The following is a 20,328-nucleotide window of genomic DNA, read 5'->3' on the forward strand; positions in this document are numbered from 1 at the left end:
AACTATAAAACTCTCATGAAAGAAACTGAAGGAGACACAAATAAAGGAAAGATATTCCATGCTCATGGATTTCAGGAATTAATATTGTTAAATGTCCGTATAACCCAAAGGAATCTGTGGATTCAGTGCAGTCCCTATCTAAATTCCAAATGTGTTTTTCACAATTCTAAAACTTTTATGGAAACAAAAAATCCTGAATAACCAAAGCAATATTGAGAAAGAGTAGCAAAGCTAAAGAAATCATACTCCCTGGCTTCAAACTCTCCTACAGAGCTATGGTAATCAAAACCATGTGGTATTGGGCATAAAAACAAATCAGTGGAATAGAATTGAGATCCCAGAACTAAACTCACACATACACAGACAACTAATTTACATGAAAGGAGCCAAGAACATCCAATGGAGAAAGGATAGTCTTTTCAATAAACAGCTTTGGTTAAACTGGACAGCTACATGCAAAAGAGTGAAACTAGACTACTATCTTACACTGTACACAAAAATTAACTCAAAATGAGTTAAAGGCTTGAATGTTAGACCTGAAAGCATAAAATGCCTGAAATAAAACATAGGTGATAAATGTTGATATTGGTCTCAGTGAGATTTCTGTGGCTCTGACCCCAGAGGCAAGGGAAACAGAACCAGAAATAAATAAATGGGATTATATCAAACTTAAAAGCAGCACAGTGAAAGAAACCATCATTAAAACAAATGGGAATCCTACTGAATAGGAAAGGATTTTTGCAAACCATATATCCAACAAGGGATTAAAATCCAAAATACGTAAGGAACTCATGCAACACATCACAACAGCAACAAAAAAACAACCCAAATAAAAATGAACAGAGGTTCTGAAAAGGCATTTTTCCAAAAAAGACATAGAGATGACCAACAGGGACATGAAAAGTTACTTAACATCACTAATGATTAGGGAAATGCAAATTAAAGCTGTAATGCAGTATTACCTCATACCAGTTAGAATAGCTATTATCACTATTACCAAAACGACTAGAAATAACAAGCATTGAAGATGTGGAGAAAAGGGATCTCTCATATACTTTGTGGGAATATAAAATTGGTAATACAGCCAGCAGAAAGAAGAGTATAGAGTTTAATCAAAAAATTAAGAATAGAACTGCCATATGAACCAGTTCTTCCTCCTCTGGGTACTTATTTAAAGAATTCATACATGCTGATTTGAAAAGGTATACCAAAAAGAGATGTGTTTACTGTACCATCATTTACAGTAACCAAGAAATGATAGCAACCAAAATGTTACTTGATGTATTGGATGGATTAATGGATAAAGAAATATTGTGTATGTGTGTGTCTGTGTACACACACACACACACGTATACATATATATGTAAAATTGATCCCTTCACTCCTTTTGCCTACCTATCAGCCTCCTTCCCCTCTGTAACCACCAATCTGTTCTATGTGAGTTTTTCTATATTTTGTTTTGTTTGTTCATTTGTTTTGATTTTTTAGATTCCACATATAGCTGAAATCTTATATTTGTCTTTCTCTGTGCGACTTATTTCACTTAGCATAATATCTTCAAAGTACATCTGTGTTGTGGCAGAATATCTTTTTTTGTGGCTGAGTATTATTTCAGAGTGTGTGTGTGTGTGTGTGTGTGTGTATGAGTGTGTGTGTTTACTCCTCAGCCTTTTCAGTATGGCTTTTGCTACCAGCCCTGAAGCTGCTTTCTGCAGTAACTAGAAACATTCTAAAAGCTAAATCAAATGGAAATTTTGTAGTCTTAGTTTTGACTTTGTCTATAAATTCTTTAAAGTATTTGATCTTTGGTTATTTCTTGAAACTTATTTCTTTGGCTTTCAGGATACCACTGTCTCCTTGTTTTCTTCTGTTGCTAAGACTGTCCCCCCTCAGTTCTTTACAGACTTTCATTCTGTGAGTGCTATGTGCCTCCCTTCTGATCTCGGTGGTTTCTTGCACTCCTGTTATTTCAACTACCTTCTCTGCTGATCATTTCCACATCCATCTTTAATTCAGGATCTGGCTCCAGGCCCATCAGTACAACTGCCTACTAGATACGTCCTTTCTCAAATTCATAGAGTTTTTGTAAGGATTAAATTACTTAATCCACATAAAATGCTTAATAGTAGCCGACTCTGTAGTAATCTTGTTGGCAATATTGATCGTGGTGAATTTTTTTCCCAGCACATTCATACTCTTTTATTCATTCTTTCAAGATCCATTGGCTTCTGGTTAAGTCATTACTTTCCAAACTGTGTTCTTGAAATATTAGTATGCTTCCAGGTATTAATTGGTATTCTCCAGAAAACTGAGGAAGTAGTGTTCCATGGTCAACTAAGTTTGGGAAATAATTTATAAAAGGCTTGCCAAACTTTTTCTCTGAAGAGCCAGATAGTAAATATTTTGAGCTTTGGGGACAATTTGGTGTCTGTCATAACCACTCACATTTTCTCTTGCCATGCTAAAGTAATCATAGAGAATACATTAACAAATGAGTATGTTTTGCCTCATTCATATTTTTTTTATGGACATTGAAATTTGCATTTCAAATCATTTTCATAAAATACTATATTTTTATATATTAGAATATAAACTATGTGTCATATATATGTTATATTATGTCACAAAAAATTTCTTTTCAACCACTTAAAAATGTAAAAGCCATTCCTTGTCTACAGGCTCTATATCAGCAGGTGGTTAGTCAGGGTTGGCCTGTGGGCAGTGGTTTGGCTACCCCTGCTTTAAAATATAACATCCTATTAAAGATATGTCATCTACACCATAGAAAGCTCTTGTGAGTTCTGTATCAGTGGGCTATTAGATTAGCCCAGTGTTCCTCCTATTTATTTGACCATGGAAATCTTTTTTTCATGGGACATATGTTAGTATCTGTCCATACTTCTGTGGAATACACTTTTGAGAAGTGTTGACCTAGAGAATAACTGTGTGTGCTAAAGGTGAAATTTTGAGCTGTGGAACAGACTGGAAGTAAGAGAAAGTATCTTGCCTTTATTACTCCTCTTATCAGGTGAGCTAACTAGTCAGAGAGAGAATGCGCTTTGGAAAATTGAATTACCCCTGGAAGGAAGGCACTGGTTAGACACTATAGCTGAGTCAGATTGGCTGACTTGAAGGTAGACTTGATTAAGTTCATGCCATCAGTTGGCTTTCAGAAATAGGGAAAACATGTACAGTGTTATAACGTAAGACAAATAGAGGTGCTCTAAGAGAGAGAAAATATCCAGTTGTGGAAGAAGAAATCCAGAGGCCATAAACAAAATGTAATCAGTAATAGTTATCATTTTCTCTAGTTTTAAAATATTTACTCCTCTTTTTAAAGTAACAAGCAAAGTTTAAGAGTTTTTAAGTAATCTCTCTACCCCATGTGGGGCTCAAACTTACAACCCCAAGATCAAGAATCACATGCTCCACTGACTGAGCCAGCCAGGCACCCCTAAAAGATATTTTTAAATTTTAATTTCCATGCAGTAAAATTCTAAAACTTGTTTTGAAATAATATTTTCAATTGTCATTTTCCTGTATTTTTGAGAAATAAACATGTGACTTAGTAGGCTGTGATGGTTATTGCTTTACTAATTTTGAGCATAGTTTCCCTGTTAGAAATAATAGAAATAATAGGGAATAATAGAAAATAATAGGGAATGCTATGTAGAGCAACTTCAGAAGAAAAAAAAAACCACCAGAAGATTCTGCATTTCACATTGTTTTATGCTTACCATAACCATGTGCCCCTGATATATATATATAAGAAAAAATAGGTGTAATAACCATGCTTCCCAAATTGTGTTTGGCATTTTGTAAGTAGGAGAATCTAGGAAAAGATGCAGAGAAGGTGGAATCATCCAAGCTGGCAACAGTAATAATTCATCTGCCAAATACAAGCACAGCTTGTTACCCATTCCTATAGAATTTCCCCACCAGATGTTTCATTCCAAAGCTGTGTAGGAGAGGAGTTGTTCTTATAATTTTTGCTAACAAATCGACAGCAGATGGACGATAGAATTGTTGAGTCATTAACAGAGGAAAGTAATAAATTACTGAATTTGTTTTCATCTATTTTGGCCACCAAGTACTTTTGGTGACCTTCAAGATTTCAGCAACCCCGGTATCTCTAGTTCTCTCTCACCACTCCCCACAGTTACTCATATATATCCCTGTAGATTTTATATGTATCATATATAGCCTAAAGAAAATTGTGGATATTTAGTCATTGGAACATTACCCACTTTTTTTCAGGCAGTATACCAACCAATTCAAACATTACATGTTCTCTATAATGTAGGATTTTTTAAAAATCAGGACACACTTAGCTGTTGATTATGCTGCAAGATAGAGAAATGAGTACCATGATACCAAGGCATTCTTCTAACAAGTGTCATAGCAAACAGACTTGGAATGCAATGGAAGCTTTAAAAACAGGGAAGCTGGCCTCCACGGTAGCACAGTGTGGACAGCTGGTATGAACATGTTATCCATCTATGACTGGAAAAGGTTAACTAAACAGTGGGACAGTGACAAAGTGCAGGGATTAATTGCTTAAAGCATTCAATAATTCTTAAAACAGACAACTAAATAAATGGGGGTGTTCTTGAGTTTGAATTCTGAGAAACAACATAAGACTTTATTTTCCTTTGGAAATAGAGGCTTCCCTAAGAAGACACAATAAATGGTATAACCCAAAAGTTTGAGTAGAAGAACAGCAGGTGTGCCTTATTTTGAAGGGACTATGTCTTTATAAGGGGAATTTGTATCCTGAAATTTTCTGTTCATATTATGCCATTAAACTTGAGGCAGAACAGACATACTATTATGAAATAGTAAAGACAAAATGAAAGAAAAGACCAGTATAAATCATTTTGTACACATCATCCCCAGATGTTACTGTGAACCCACCACTTAGCTTCATCTCTTGAGGCTCAGCCTAAGCTGTCTGTCCACCCCCCAACTCCAACAGAAATCAGTGGGTTTAAGAACATAATACACTAGGGATTTTGATAGGATTTGAATAATCCCCAACAAAACTCCCCTGGCTGCCATCTATTTTTTAAAGGCAGAGATTTAGAAAGCAGAATATCCTAAGTTCACCTATCTGTCTTGTGATGGCCCTTACCATAAAGAAAGGAGGAAATTTACCTATGAATGCATTATGAGGTGTTCAACTAAACCTTTTCTCAAACAGTCTGTTGGGTAGACCAGAAGTCCTCTCCGTGTTAGATTTCTAAATCCAGTAATGGTCAATATTGTTAGTTTCTACAATATCAGAATTTAAGAGTTTAAAAAAACTGGTCATTTTCACTATAGAATTGGAAGATTTTCTATGTATTTTTGAATTACAAACAGTAAATGTAAATCCTAAATGAAAACTCAGTCTTGGCGGGGGCGGGGGGAGGCGGTTGGAGATACCTGTAATACCTTACTATTGGTCTTTTAAATTAGTTCCTCTGTAAAGTAATGGATCTCAAATTATCTGGACTGCTGCTTAAAAGTTATAGATGCCCATCCTCTGAAATTCAAATATAGTAGGTCAGCAGTAGAGCACAGACTTCCATTTTTAATAATATTTGAGAACCACTGTAAGGTAAGTCTGATATATTACTGTAAGTTATACTACTTTCTATAGCTATTGACCTGATCATTCTTGAGCTCTTCTTGGGTAGGTAAATCTGCTTCCCTCTCATAGCTGTTTCCCTCAGCAGACACTTTGGATTGGTTTTCCTGTGCTAAGAATTTTCTATCCATTTTCTCTTTATGTTATCATTTGCCATAACATAAATCTTACTGTATCAACAAAGGTTGGGTTTGTTTCTGTTTTTTCTTCTCTTGATATTTGAGAATGATTTTCCTAAAGTAGAAGGGAACTGAGGTTTTTGTTCTGTCATCCTGAAATAGAAATCCAACATTTTAGTTAGAAGTCTATTGGAGTTTTTAAAATTTTGGCCAGGTGTGTCCATTGACAGATGAATGGAGAAAGAAGATACAGTATGTGGCTACAGTGGAATACTACTCAGCCATTAAAAGGAATGAAATCTTGCCAGTTGCAATGATGTGGACGGAACTAGAGGGTATTATGCTAAGTGAAATAAGCTAATCAGAGAAAAACAATTACATGTGTTTTCACTCATATGTGGAATTTAAGAAACAAAACAGGATTATAGGAGAAGAGAGGAAAAAGTAAAACACATTGAAACCAGAAAGGGAGACAAACCATACTGAACAAACTGAGGGTTGCTGGAGGGAAGGGGAGTGAGGAGATGGGGTGGCTAGGTGATGGACATTAAGGAGGGCACATGATGTAATGAGCACTGAATATTATGTAAGACTGGTGAATCACTGATCTCTACCTTTGCAACTAGTAATATATTACATGTTAATTAATTGAATTTAAATTAAAAAAATTTTTAAGAATAAATAAAATAAAATAAATTTTTACCAGGAGGGCAAAAGAGAAGTCATAGCAGTTTAGGGGAAAGTAAGGCCTATGGAGGCTTTTTTTTTTCTTTTAAGAATAAAATAATTGTAGCATGGAGAGGGCCTGAACAATCAGGCATTTTAGATCAAATAAAACACATTTTTGCTTTTTATGAGTTCTGTCTGGAAATAGCTAGGCATTAGGTAGAATCAGAAATCACTTCTATACTGAACCAGAGATAGAGACAACTTACTCTAATTAACTGTGGCTATATAGAAAACAGTCTGAGGCTCTTACCCAAATGATATTACTTTCCTTTCTGATATGATGTTTCATTATAAATTATAGTTCCCTGCATAATACATTGAAGGGACTTTTAGAGTCCATATATTTGGGTGTCACAAAAAATACTTGATCATTAGAATGATGAACACATTGTCTAATTAGAACCCTCTAATTAGAATGCATAGATGCATTTTATATACAATTTGGTAGTTGACTATAGTTCTATATTTTTTTTAAAGGTAGGTATTGTGTACCATTATTTTACAAATTAATATGGATCCTATAAAATTTTAGTGGATCTTACTTTAATCAATAAGTAAAGTGACACATCAATAAGTAGATATTATCTTAACAAAGTAATCCTTTCTTTATGGCTTCTTTTTTTTTTTTTTTTTTAATGTATTCTGAGGATGCCCGGGTGACTCAGTCAGTTAAGCGTCCAACTCTCTTTTTTTTTTTTTTTTTTTTTTTGAAAGATTTTATTTATTTATTTGACAGAGAGAAATCACAAGTAGATGGAGAGGCAGGCAGAGAGAGAGAGAGGGAAGCAGGCTCCCTGCTGAGCAGAGAGCCCGACGCGGGACTCGATCCCAGGACCCTGAGATCATGACCTGAGCCGAAGGCAGCAGCTTAACCCACTGAGCCACCCAGGCGCCCAAGCATCCAACTCTTAATTCAGCTGAGATCAAGATCCGAACCAGGGTTGTGAGATCGAGCCCCAGGTGATGCTCTCTACTGGGCATGGAGCCTGCTTAAGATTCTCTCTCACTCTCTTCTTCTGTACCTCCTCCTCCTTCTCTCTCTCCCTCTCTTAAAAAAAAAAAAAATGGGGCGCCTGGGTGGCTCAGTGGGTTAAGCCGCTGCCTTCGGCTCAGGTCATGATCTCAGGATCCTGGGATCGAGTCCCGCATCGGGCTCTCTGCTCAGCAGGGAGCCTGCTTCCTCCTCTCTCTCTCTGTCTGCCTCTCTGCCTACTTGTAATCTGTCTCTGTCGAATAAATAAATAAAATCTTTAAAAAAAAAAAAAAAAATGTATTCGCAGCGTCTGGGTGGCTCAGTTGGTTAAGCATCTGCCTTAGGCTCAGGAGTCCTAGAGTCCCAGGATCGAGCCCCACATCGTGCTTTGTACTCATCGGGGAGCCTACTTCTCCCCTCTCTCTTTGCCCCTCCCCACTCATGCCCTCTCTCTCTCACGCTCACTCTCTCTCTCTTAAATAAGTGGGTAAAATCTTTTTAAGTAATGTATTCTGAGACTAATTCTTATCCTTAATTTCTCTTCTAATTTTTAGATTCCAGTTATATTGTCTATTTTACTGTAGACTTTTTACTGTAGACTTTTCATGTATTTTACTTCATGTATGCAAAATACTAAGGAGATTTAAAACATTCTATTAAAACTAATTTAGGATTTATATTTTCCTGCTTTGACAAAAATAGCACGGTAAACTGCATATAGATTTGTGTCTCTTTCATGTAATAGCCCAAACTATGGTATTATAACTTCACTCCATGAAGTTTTCAGGAGTTCAGAGTCATGAGTTCAAGCCCTGTGTTGAGTATGGAGAAAACTAAAAAATATTTTTTTAAATTTTTTAAAATAGAATATCTGTAATTAGTGTGTAGTAACTGAAACATTTTATCCCCTATTCTTTTCATTTTACTGTAGGCATTTTCTTAAAGATGCCTTTCCTGTTTATTAGGCCAGTTATTGAATATGAGTTGGATAAATTTCTTACGTGTTTGACAAACTAAAATTAATTTTCCCCCTCTGAAAAATCATTACGTTATTAAATTGCAGAGTAGCTTGAGTCAAAAGCCTCTCATTCAGAAATCTTAAGTGATTTGGCTTTATGTAAAAGTGTCTTCTTCCTTAGAAATCATACCATGCTTTCCTTCTACAATCCTATTCAGTTTTTATGTAGATGTTTCTTACTAGAGTCAGAAAGGGATGCTGTTTTCTGTAGGGCAGTATGCACCTTTAATGTACTAGGACTTCCTCAAGAAAGTTTCATCTTTAAAAGATCAGCATAAAGAAAAGTGAACATAGCAGTCTTGTGCAAAGAATTATTTGCTTTCTGTGATCCCATAATTGTGTAATTATTGAGGAAAATTTGTTTGTTTGATTATTGAAGGGTCTATCTTGTTGCATATAGGATAGGTAATGCTATAATTAGTCATTTATCATTTTCTTTTCTCTAATGTTTGGGTAAATGGGCTTTCCTACCATTGGTTCAGAGACAGTTGACCAAAAAGTATTTTTAGTTCTGGACTAGTTTAGTTTTGAACAGTTGGCTCTAATTTACGTGTGTGTTTGTGTGTGTGGAGGATATAGCGTATATGAGGATAGATAGGTAGATATATCTAAATGGAGGATATACTGTAATTAAGACATGGTCTCTATACTCAGGAAACTTACATCCTACTTGAATAGTCAGGATTTAAATATGTGCAAAATTCCCTTTTTAAAAAAAAATTTATTTATTTATTTTAGAGAGAGAGAGATCTCGATTGAGGAGAGGGAGAGGGAGAGAATCCTCAAGTAGAACCCCTGATGAGCAGGGAGCCCAACTCGGGGCTCAATCCCAGGACCCTGATCATGACTGAGCCAAAATCAAGAGTCAGATGCTTAGCTGAATGAGCCACCCAGATACCCCTCAGAATTCCCTTTTTTAAAAATCCTCCTCAGGGATGCCTGGGTGGCTCAGTCTGTTAAGCGTCTGCCTTCAGCTTGGTTCATGATCCCAGGGTCGTGGGATGGAGTCCCGGATCAGGCTCCTTCCTCAGCAGGGAGCCTGCTTCTCCCTCTGCCTGCCACACCCCTGTTGGTGCGTGCGCAGGCATGTGCGCTTGCTTGCTCTGACAAAATTGTTTATAAATAAATAAGTAAATAACCCACCTCAGCTTACCAGTAATGTCTCTTCCAAAATCATATATATGGTATAGGTGATAAAGTTCTTCGTGATTAGACAAATGAAAGATGTCAGAAATAAAGAAGCTTGAAAAGATTTTATTGAGAAGGTACATGTAGACTTTAAAAGAAGGCAAGGTATTCAAAGACAGACCCATTAAATTGAGGTGATGCTGCTTTAGTCTCTAGCCTAAAAAGAAAAAGTTGTCTGTTTGTATTAGACTAATCAAGAATTTATGGAAATCTGTGCTTCGGTGAATTTTGCATTACAACCTCACTTTCTCTTTAGGGAAGCTTGGTACTGTACTTAAATACCAGATCCCTGCTGCCTTCTTAATCTTGAGCACTGTAAGCAAGATCTAGATCTAAACATTCCACAGTCAGGAATATGGAGTGAAAATCTCCCCTGAAATTGGTTATATAAAAGTGTCTTTAAACAAGCAAAGCTCTGGAACATTGGACCACATAATGCATCATTTGTAAAACTATGATTATTCATAGGGTTGAAGTGTAGTTTTTGAAAGCTTTTTGCTTATTGTCAGCTAGTCAGTCCAATGAAGGATGAAACTGACAGCTGACTCTTTGTATAAAACTTGGGAGTAAAGAGTAGAAAGAATGTCCAGACTTTATTGGGACCTTATCTACAGTCAGGGAAGCTAATTTTACTTAAAATATTCATGGAAAAGGAGCTGAATTCCATTGTTTCTTAAAAGTAAACCATTCTGTTTTTGCATGAGGTTCTTTATTTTAGACTTCTTATCTCCAGATTGCTTTATTCTGTTGTTAGTACTTAAGTGTTATTATCTCATATAGCTCGAGAGAAAATTGGACAAGCTTTTTTATAATCAAATACTTACATCAAGTTTAACCAAATATTAGAACTCCAATAAATATCACCCTCACTTTCTTAAAGAGATATTCAGTATCACTGTAAATGATATTTAATGCCAAAAGAAAACAAACTGCAGAAATTCCAAGTTATGTACAGTCTAGCAGCACTGAAGCCCTGAAGCCATGTTTCTGTATTATACTCTCTTTTTTAAAAAAGATTTTATTTATTTATTTAACACAGATTGAGAGAGAGAGAGAGAGAGAGAGAGAGATAGATACAAGTAGGCCCAGAGTTAGTCAGAAGAGAGGTGGAAAGCAGGCTCCCCACTAAGCAGAGAGCCTGGTGTGGGGCTCGATCCCAGGTCCCTGAGATCATGACCTGAGCCGAAAGCAGAGGCTTACCCCACTGAGCCACCCAGGCACCCCTCTATATTATACTTTTGAACTAGACTTAATAAGGGAGAGCATCGGGACCCCAAGGAGGCCAGTGTCATTCAATAAGTCCTGTCAGTACTTCCACCTCAGACCTTTCCTCTTCTCAGTTCATCCTAATCTTGGCTCTTCCCACCACCACTTCCTTGTCCAACTATAACTATAAATAAAAGGCATAGTTTTTAGGGATGTAATTTTCTGTTTTAGAAAACAGTAATAAAGGAAAAGAGTTTGAAAGAAGGAAACTAATTAGGAAAAATACTACATACAAAACATACAGTGTATGTTTTGTCTTAAAGATCACTTAAATTTGGAAGAATAAAAATACATTGTATTTTAAGACATTATGCTAAGTGAAATAAGCCAGATACAAAAGGACAAATACTATATGGTTCTACTTATAAGGAAACTAGGGTAGTTAAAAATTCATAGAGATGGGAGGTAGAATAGTGGTTGCCCTGGACCGGGGGTCGAGGGAAAGGCGAATTAGTGTTTTATGGGTACAGAGTTTTAGATGGAGAAAACAAACAACTTCTAGAAAAGGATCATGATTTTGTTGGTTGCACAACATTGTCAGTATATAGTGCTACAGAATCATATGTTAAAAAGTGATTAAAATGGTAAATTTGATGTTACATATATTTTACTATAATAAAAAGATGCATTGTACTTATTGTTGTCATGTTAGCTGTGTAATATTCCTCATTCACAAAATGTTTATGATTTTGAAAACTATTTGATTATATTATTGTTAAAATAAAATATATACACGTTAAGGGTATAATGTGGTGAGTTTTGACAAGTATAGACACTGTGTTACACCCACCATAGTCAAACTATAATACATTTCCAGAAGGTTCTCTTGCTTCTCTGACCAGCCTTTCTGAAGCCCCTGCTCCAGTCCCTGGCAACCACTGATTTGCTTTCTGTCTCTTTGTGGATTAGGTTGCAATTTTTTTTTTAAAACAGATGGAAAAGATACAAGCTTCTGTTTTTTCTAACAAATATAGCTACAGACATCAACTTTGCCAGTCTGAGAAGTAGGCAGAAACTTTATAACAGAAGTATCAATATCATAGTAGACCTGTATCCTCCAAATGTGTCACAGTCTGCCGGTTTGGGAATACCAAAACGTTCATAGTTCAGAAAAAATGAGGAGAAAAAATGAACACAGGTTTTCTATGCAAAATTTTGTTTAATCAGCTTCACTTACTGAGCTGTAACTACCAACAGTTACGGATTTTATTGTGTTAACTTTGATTCTTTTCAAGGACTTCTGAAAAATAAATCAGCCCATATTGGGATAACTTCTTTGCCCCTTCTTATGTCAGTGTATATCTTAATATAAATCACTTTTCTTCCCTGATTTCAGGAGATAGAGAGACATTAAACAAGAGAAGATTGAGAAGATTCCAAATTATTCTGGGCAAAGGCCTTGCTACAGGAAGGTTATATGAGGCAGGACCCCAGCATGCCTTATTGGATCAAATGCCCTGAGATAGTCTGTATTTGGTAACATTTGAAAGTTATTTTCCAAGGGTGCCCGGGTGGCTCAGTGAGTTAAGTATCTGACTCTTGGTTTCTGCTCATGTCATGATCTCAGGTCCTGAGATCAGATAGAGCTTCATGCCTTGTTCCTCCCCAAGCTTGCGTGCACAGGCTCGCGCTCACTGTCTCATAAATAAATAAAATCTTTAAAGAAAAAAAAAAGTTACTTTCCAGCATCAAAACATAAATGTGATGTATTTTATATTTCATATTCATTGAAATATATAGCAATTTATCATAGTCCCACCTTTGACTTTTGAATCCGTAATTCAGATAGCATCATTTTATTCTTCATTCCTTAAAAATAATTTTTGTAATGTAAGTTTTATTCATAATACATCTCCAGCAGTAACATCCTGACCTTCTGCTTTGAGAATCATTCATTCTCCCCTCTTTGCCTCTAAATCAGTCCTTTCTAAACCCTTGCTTTACTTTTCTAGAACTTTTGATGCTACCATATTATCAGAATCAAATTATTCTTAATTCAACATTTTGAGTAACCCCTACTTGTCAAGTTTGGGTCAGAATCCTCGAGGATTTCATAATCTTAAGTGTATTCCTTACTACTATTCCACACCATCTCTACTCTGATCCAAAGCCACCTTTTCAGTTTCTCTTTGCCCATGGAGACCCTTGAATCCAGCTATGCAGTGTATCCTCACACATGCCTGTGCTTTTACACTTGCCACTTTCTCTTTCTCACTATCTCTGTCAAAATAGGTCCTTCTCAGGTTCCAAGTCTTCAGCCTAAGGTGATTTCTCTGTACACTGTATGACTTGAGCATCTATTGTTCATCTATTGTGCCATCTATTGTGCCATCTATTGGCACTTAAAAATTTATTGTCTCATCTCATTCGTTTTATTGAAATATTACAGTTAAAGAGGATAGACCAACTCAAAACAACACCATTTATACAGTATCTCTGATAACCTCTTTAAACACCCAGTCATGGAAAGCCCTACCACTTTTTAGGTTTCCAATTCTTCTTATTAATACAAGTTAATACATTACATGTTTCATTAGATGAAATCTCTTTGTGACTTTCCCCCCTTTAATGCCATTTGTGTCCTCTAGAGGACCACAGATCTAATGTCTTACTTCTGCTGTTCTGACAGCAATCATGTTATATGGATAAATCTTTTTGGATTAACATGCCTTTTATAACCCCATTCTGCCACCTTCCTTTGGATACCCTCTACTTGGACACTGTTGCTTAAATTATAACATCTAGAATTGAACCTATGACTCCAGTTGTCATCTGTCTTCTTAGAGAAAAAACAAAACTCTTTTCTTTAAGTGAAAGATAAATTAGCCAAAGTTAGTGGTCTCTTTTCCAGTCTTGGTTTTCTTCATGTTTTCAAATTCTTCCCACTCTCTGCTCACTAGCTTGCCATGCTACTGGACAAAACAAAACAAAAACAAACAAAAACTTTAAAGTGAAATAAGGGAATAGCTTCAATAAGGGAATACATTGGAACAGTTGGGAAACCAAGCCACCAAATTGGATAGAAATGGAAACAGAATTGGAGGAGCTCTTGGCACAAGATGAATTTGTGAAGTGCCTACTCCATTCCAGGAACTATTCTTACACTTGGGATACATTAGTGAACAAAACTGATGAAGATCTTGCTTTCTTGGAGCTTATATTCCAGCTATTTTGAAGCAAAGGCTTTAGGCACAAAGGAAGACTAGAAAATAGTATCAGAGTATATAGAGTACAGAGAATACCTCATACCAAATAAAAGAAAAATTGTAAATGGTTTAGGGACATGCAATGCAGAAAATTAATATTTGTAAGCTTCTGGTGTGCAAAGCCATGAATTTAGACTCTAAGGAAAATAATATATTTTAAAAATTAAAGATGGGGTATTATTCACAATGGGCAAAGGTGGAAGCAACCCAGATGTCCATCAGCTGACGAATTGTATATATACAGTGGAAATTTTTCAGCCTTGAAAAGGAAGGAAATTCTGACACATGCTACCACACAGATGAACCTTGAAGACAATATGTTAAATGACATAAGCCAGACACAATAAGACAAATCTGTGTGATTCCCTTTATATGAGGTTCCTAGAATAATCAGATTAATAGAGACAGAAAGTAAATAGTAGTTGCCAATGGTTGGGGGTGGGGAATGGGGAATTCTTTATTAGGTACAGTTTGAGTTTTACGAGATAAAGAGATTGGTTATCTGGAGATAGGTTACACAACAGTATGAATGTACGTAACACTACTGAATATACACTTAAAAATGGTTAAAATGGTAAACTATATTATATGTATTTTACCACAATAAAAAAATTTAAAAATATTTTTGAAATAGTGAGCTAAATTGAAAGACCAATAAACTCATAGAAACCTGAAAAGAAAATTTTAAAAACATAAACCATAAACATAGTATAGTTGAGGAAGCAGACCTTCGGATGTGTAGAAGAATTGGAGGACATTTACAGAGCGCATGTCTATTAATATCACTTAAACTGAACGTACTGAAAGGAAATACTGAATAGACAAAAATTAGGTGAGGAGTCAGTTTGCTTTTTTTTTTTTTTTTAAAGATTTTATTTATTTATTTGACAGAGAAATCACAAGTAGGCAGAGAGAGGAGGGGAAGCAAGCTCCCTGCTGAGCAGGGAGTCTGGTTCGGGGCTTGATCCAAGACCCTGAGATCATGACCTGAGCCGAAAGAAGAGGCTTAACCCACTAAGACACTCAAGCGCCCAAGGAGTCAGGTTTTAAAGGAGAGATAGTTTCAGGCATTTCAGGTAGACGGCATAGCATAAACCTAAGTGAAAACATGCAGTAACTCAGTGATACAAGGTCCTTAAAGGACAATGAAGAAGTAGGTTGAAAATTGTAGCTGGTCAAATACTAAGCCAAAGTGCTTGATGTGGTAAGAAAGCAGATGAAAATGAATTGGGAGAGTAGGACATTGTATAAGAATGGTGAAATCGGAATGGGCTTAAGAATGATATAGACCCAGGGTATCTGGGTGGCTCAGTTGGTAAAGCACCTGCCTTGGACCCAGGTCATGATCCCAAGGTCATGGGATGGAGCCCTGCATGGGGTCCTTGCTCAGCAAGAAGTCTGCTTCTCCCTTTCCTTCTGCCTGCCACGCCCCCTGCTTGTGCACTCTCACACACTCTCTCTCTCTCTGTGTCAAATAAATAAATATTTAAAAAATGGTATAGACCCATGATAAAAGGATGGTAGTGACTGTGATAATTACAGATACAAAGCCCAAGGCTCATTAAAAACTATTAGAAATGAAGCAAACAATGTGAATGTTGGTTATGGAGAGCAAAGAAGTCAGATTACTTACATGTTAGCCTGTGGATCTAGGAATATAGTGATTTAATTAACATGGAAAAAAAAATTATGGTAGATGAAAAGTTTTATTTAGTGTTGGCATTCTACATTAAAGATATTTTTGGGTACCTAAAACAGAGATAATAAGACCAAGGCTTGAAAGATCAGATGTTTCAGTCAGGAATGCCCAAGTAGGCTCACCCACAGGCTGGTTTTCACTGAGCTTAATTAAGGTAGTGTGTCTGCCATACTTTCTGAGACCTCTCTGTAAGTGAAGTTAGAGAAAATAATATTCAAAAGGATTTCTCCAGGAAATGAGGTGGAAGAGATTTCCCGGTAGTTTACGAGTCACTCTGGATAGTTAAATGGTTAAATAACAAGTAAAGGAGGCATCAGAATCAAGGAAGCATCAATAAGAGAATCTAGATTTCAGGTTTATTTTAAATTGAAGTTGATTAAACTATGCTTACATGTCCATGACAGTAATATATCTAAAGCAACTGACTTTATTCTTACTGTTATCTGAGCTCTCGTGATGTTTTCAGGATTATGTAATTTATGAAACATGATTGTGTAATCATTCAATTTGAAATACCCAGTTGGAGGAAGAAGGGAAAATAAATCTTGATGGTATCCCTTCATTCTCACCCCTTTTCTGTCTGTCATTTCAGTGAAAAACACTCAACATAGGGATGCCTGGGTGGCTCAGTCGGTTAAGCGTCTACCTTCTGCGTAGGTCATGATCTCAGGGTCTTAGGATCAAGCCCTGCCTCGGGCTCCCTGCTCAGCAGAGAGATTGCTTCTCCCTCTGCCTCTGCCTGCTGCTCTCCCTGCTTGTGCTTTCTCTCCCTCTCAAGTAAATAAATAAATAAAAATTTTTTTTTTTTTTATTTTTTATTTTTTATTTCCAGCATAACAGTATTCATTATTTTTGCATCACACCCCGTGCTCCATGCAATCCGTGCCCTCTATAATACCCACCACCTGGTACCCCAACCTCCCACCCCCCGTCCCTTCAAAACCCTCAGATTGTTTTTCAGAGTCCATAGTCTCTCATGGTTCACCTCCCCTTCCAATTTCCCCCAACTCCCTTCTCCACTCTAAGTCCCCATGTCCTCCATGCTATTTGTTATGCTCCACCAATAAGTGAAACCATATGATAATTGACTCTCTCTGCTTGACTTATTTCACTCAGCATAATCTCTTCCAGTCCCGTCCATGTTGCTACAAAAGTTGGGTATTCATCCTTTCTGATGGAGGCATAATACTCTATCCCCAGGGGTACAGGTCTGTGAATCACCAGGTTTACACACTTCACAGCACTCACCAAAGCACATACCCTCCCCAATGTCCATAATCCCACCCCCTTCTCCCAAACCCCCTCCCCCCAGCAACCCTCAGTTTGTTTTGTGAGATTAAAAGTCACTTATGGTTTGTCTCCCTCCCAATCCCATCTTGTTTCATTTATTCTTCTCCTACCCACTTAAGCCCCCATGTTGCATCACCACTTCCTCAACACACACACACACACACATACATATTTAGGACTCACTCTTAAATTGTTAACCACCATCAATCCAACACTGATCATATTTCTTTTTTACTAGTGATAGCAGACTAATGTTGTGTTGTCCTCAAAGACTCGGGCATTATGGAAAAGATTTTGAGCTCCATTTGCCTTGGATGTTTGCTTCCTATTTCTAAAGGTTCTCAGAAGGGAGATGGGGACAAAGGAGGTGGTCTTACTATTTCTTAAAGCTCAAATGACACAGTAGAATACTTTTAGAGACATCTTGATTCTATTAGAATTTTCAGGTCAAAGGGCAGGTTCAACTGTTATGTAGTTTAAAGCACCAGGGATGGATTGAAAAGACCTCTTTAATGACTTAAAGTTGGATTTCTGCTACTACCTACTCATTATGCAAGTAATATGGCATGTTAGTCAAGCAGTAGGGGGCCACTAATCACTTTGAAAGGTTCTGTGTATACATTTTCTTTTTCTTTTTCATTTTTTTAGCTGAGGAAAAGACATTAACAGAACAAGGAGAGCAGTTGAGCATTGCAGTTCTTTATTTTGCTGTGGGCTTGTGGCATACATATATTACCTTTCATATTATACGTGCTTGTATTACTCCCTAGGGGCTCATGGGAAATGAAGTCAGAATGTGCTTCACTAGCAAGTCTTCCTTTTCTATAGATAGACTTTAGTTAGTAAAGCTCTTGAAGTCAGTTATTAATCCATATCAAGGTTCATTTTCTTTAAAATAGCCATGTTAGACTTAGAATAGGTGAGTTCCACATCTCAAGCAATTGACTCTGATTAAAAAGGAGCTATTTCTGGTATTCTTATTTTCTTCTTTTTAGTTTTTTGGATCTTCCAGTTTTTATTCCATGAATGCATATTACTTTTGTATTCTTATTTTCTTCTTTTTAGTTTTCTGGATCTTCCAGTTTTTATTCCATGAATGCATATTACTTTTATCAGAAGATATCTTTCTTTTTTCAAAGAACCAATTTTATTAAGAGTTAAGTGCCTACTAAAATAAGATACTAAAATAATTTGCTTTTTTTTTTCACTCTGAATTCCATTCCCTCTGGAAAGCAGGGCATTCTTTAAAATTTTTAGTTTTGACACTTCTGAGTGCTCTCTGTGAAACTTAGCCACGTAAGTTCAACTATACCATATAGTCTTTTCTATCAAATAGTATTGAGGGAACAACAGTTTTCTTATTCCCCAAAATTAAATGGCTGTTACTGTTTATTAGCTTTAATATTCTTGACGGTCTTTCAGATTTCTAAGAGATTGCTCTCCTTATAATTGTCCATTTCAAATTTACCAAAATTGTAGGCAAGAGAACAATACTCTTTCAAAAACAAAAGAAAAACATAAAAGCTAATATATCCATAAAAAATACTGACATTACCCCCAAGTTTATATGTTTATATGTGCAGTGTGTAATGAAAAATTTTATTCTCTTGACTATCAATTGACCTTTTTTTTAAAAAAAAAGATTTTATTTATTTATTTGACATACAGAGATCACAAGTAGGCAGAGAGGCAGGCAGACAGAGGAGGAAGCAGTCTCCCCGCTGAGCAGAGAGCCCGATGCGGGGGGTGGGGGGGCCTCGATGTGGGGCTCAATGCGGGGCTCAATGCGGGGCTCGATGTGGGGCTAGATGCGGGGCTCAATCCCAGGACCCTGGGATCATGACCTGAGCCGAAGGCAGAGGCTTAACCCACTCAGCCACCCAGGCGCCCCTATCAATTGACCTTTTTAGGCATATACACACATAGAAATCACTATCAAGAGTATACTTTCAAAATGGAAAAGACAGTAGTGTGTTAAGTTAGAATATATTTAGAGGTTGAGAGCGATGGGTATGGGAGAGAAAGTTTGATTCTGTGCAGTTTGTAGTATTTATCAATGCTCAATAAAAAATAAATGACATAATAAAATTTCTATTTGGATTTTATATAAAAAGAACAAAAGACTTAAAATTATATATCTTAGTAAAAAAGACATTATTCTAGTGGCTCAGAGTCTAGTACTACATCCTTTATTTTAAAAATTTAGAATCTGAATTGTCACCTGTTATATCATATTGCAGTATGGGAATATGACATTTTACCCCAGAGATTAACTGTACCACAGTAGCTGACCAAGCATATCATTTATAAAAGAATTTGGAATTCAGTCAAGATACTTCACCAACATAGAATAATTTTTACTATTTCACATTATGATACTTTCCTTAAGCACAGAATGGAACGCAGATCCCATCACCTTTGTATCTTCCATTTTGCAAAAGTGCTCCTTACTTCATCTGATTGGGTAATTTATCTTTCATTCATCTTCTGTTATTTGCCTGCTGCTAAATGTGTAATTCTGTTAGTGCACAGAAATACTGCAGCACCCTTATTGAAAAAACACATTTCTCATTCCAGCTTTGTCAGTCTTTGAGCTTCCCCAAAGGGAATAGATGACGGCAATCGGCAGGAAATTGTGCATAGTGAGACCAACTTGAACTCCTTCACCTTTAAGCTCATTTCACCACTTAACATATTTTTTTCAAGTGGTCAGTGGGTATATTTAGACTATTGTTATCCCTTTGCTTTTGACTAAAGCTTCATGGGATAAGCCATCCGCCATTTTTTAGAAGTATAGAGTTTAGGGACAGTGGAAAATTACAGTGGGGTCAGTCAGAATCTTCTTCCCTTCCAACAGCAGAGACTGGTTAAACAAATCTTCATTTCCATAATGTAAGCTGATCTGTCTCCTCCGTTTGTTGGTACTGCTTGTTCAGAGTTCTCCAGACCTACCCATCCAGAAAACAGAAAATCCTTGTCAGAATATGCAAAAATAGTCTTCCAGTTTGTGGCTAAACTAAAACTCTTCCAGATGACTGCTGTTGAGGCATAATTATCTTAACAAAAGACAGAAGCAAGGTTAAACTTGGGCAGTTCGTTCTTAGATTCAGCATTTCCTCAGGTCAAAAGCTCAGGCCACTTAAATAGTTCCTGTAAATCAAATCTGCCTTCTCACTGATGACTTAAATAATAGATGAGCTATTGAGGAATG

General features: G+C 36.5%; 1 protein-coding gene across 13 annotated transcripts in view; it reads left to right on the forward strand.

The window, feature by feature from the left end:
- ERC1 (ELKS/RAB6-interacting/CAST family member 1) overlaps positions 1–20,328 on the forward strand; it is a 541,029-nt gene that overhangs the window by 380,440 nt on the left and 140,261 nt on the right. The window lies entirely within an intron of this gene.

Source organism: Mustela erminea, chromosome 6 (genome assembly GCF_009829155.1).
Source record: "Mustela erminea isolate mMusErm1 chromosome 6, mMusErm1.Pri, whole genome shotgun sequence".
Taxonomy (NCBI): Eukaryota; Metazoa; Chordata; class Mammalia; order Carnivora; family Mustelidae; genus Mustela; species Mustela erminea.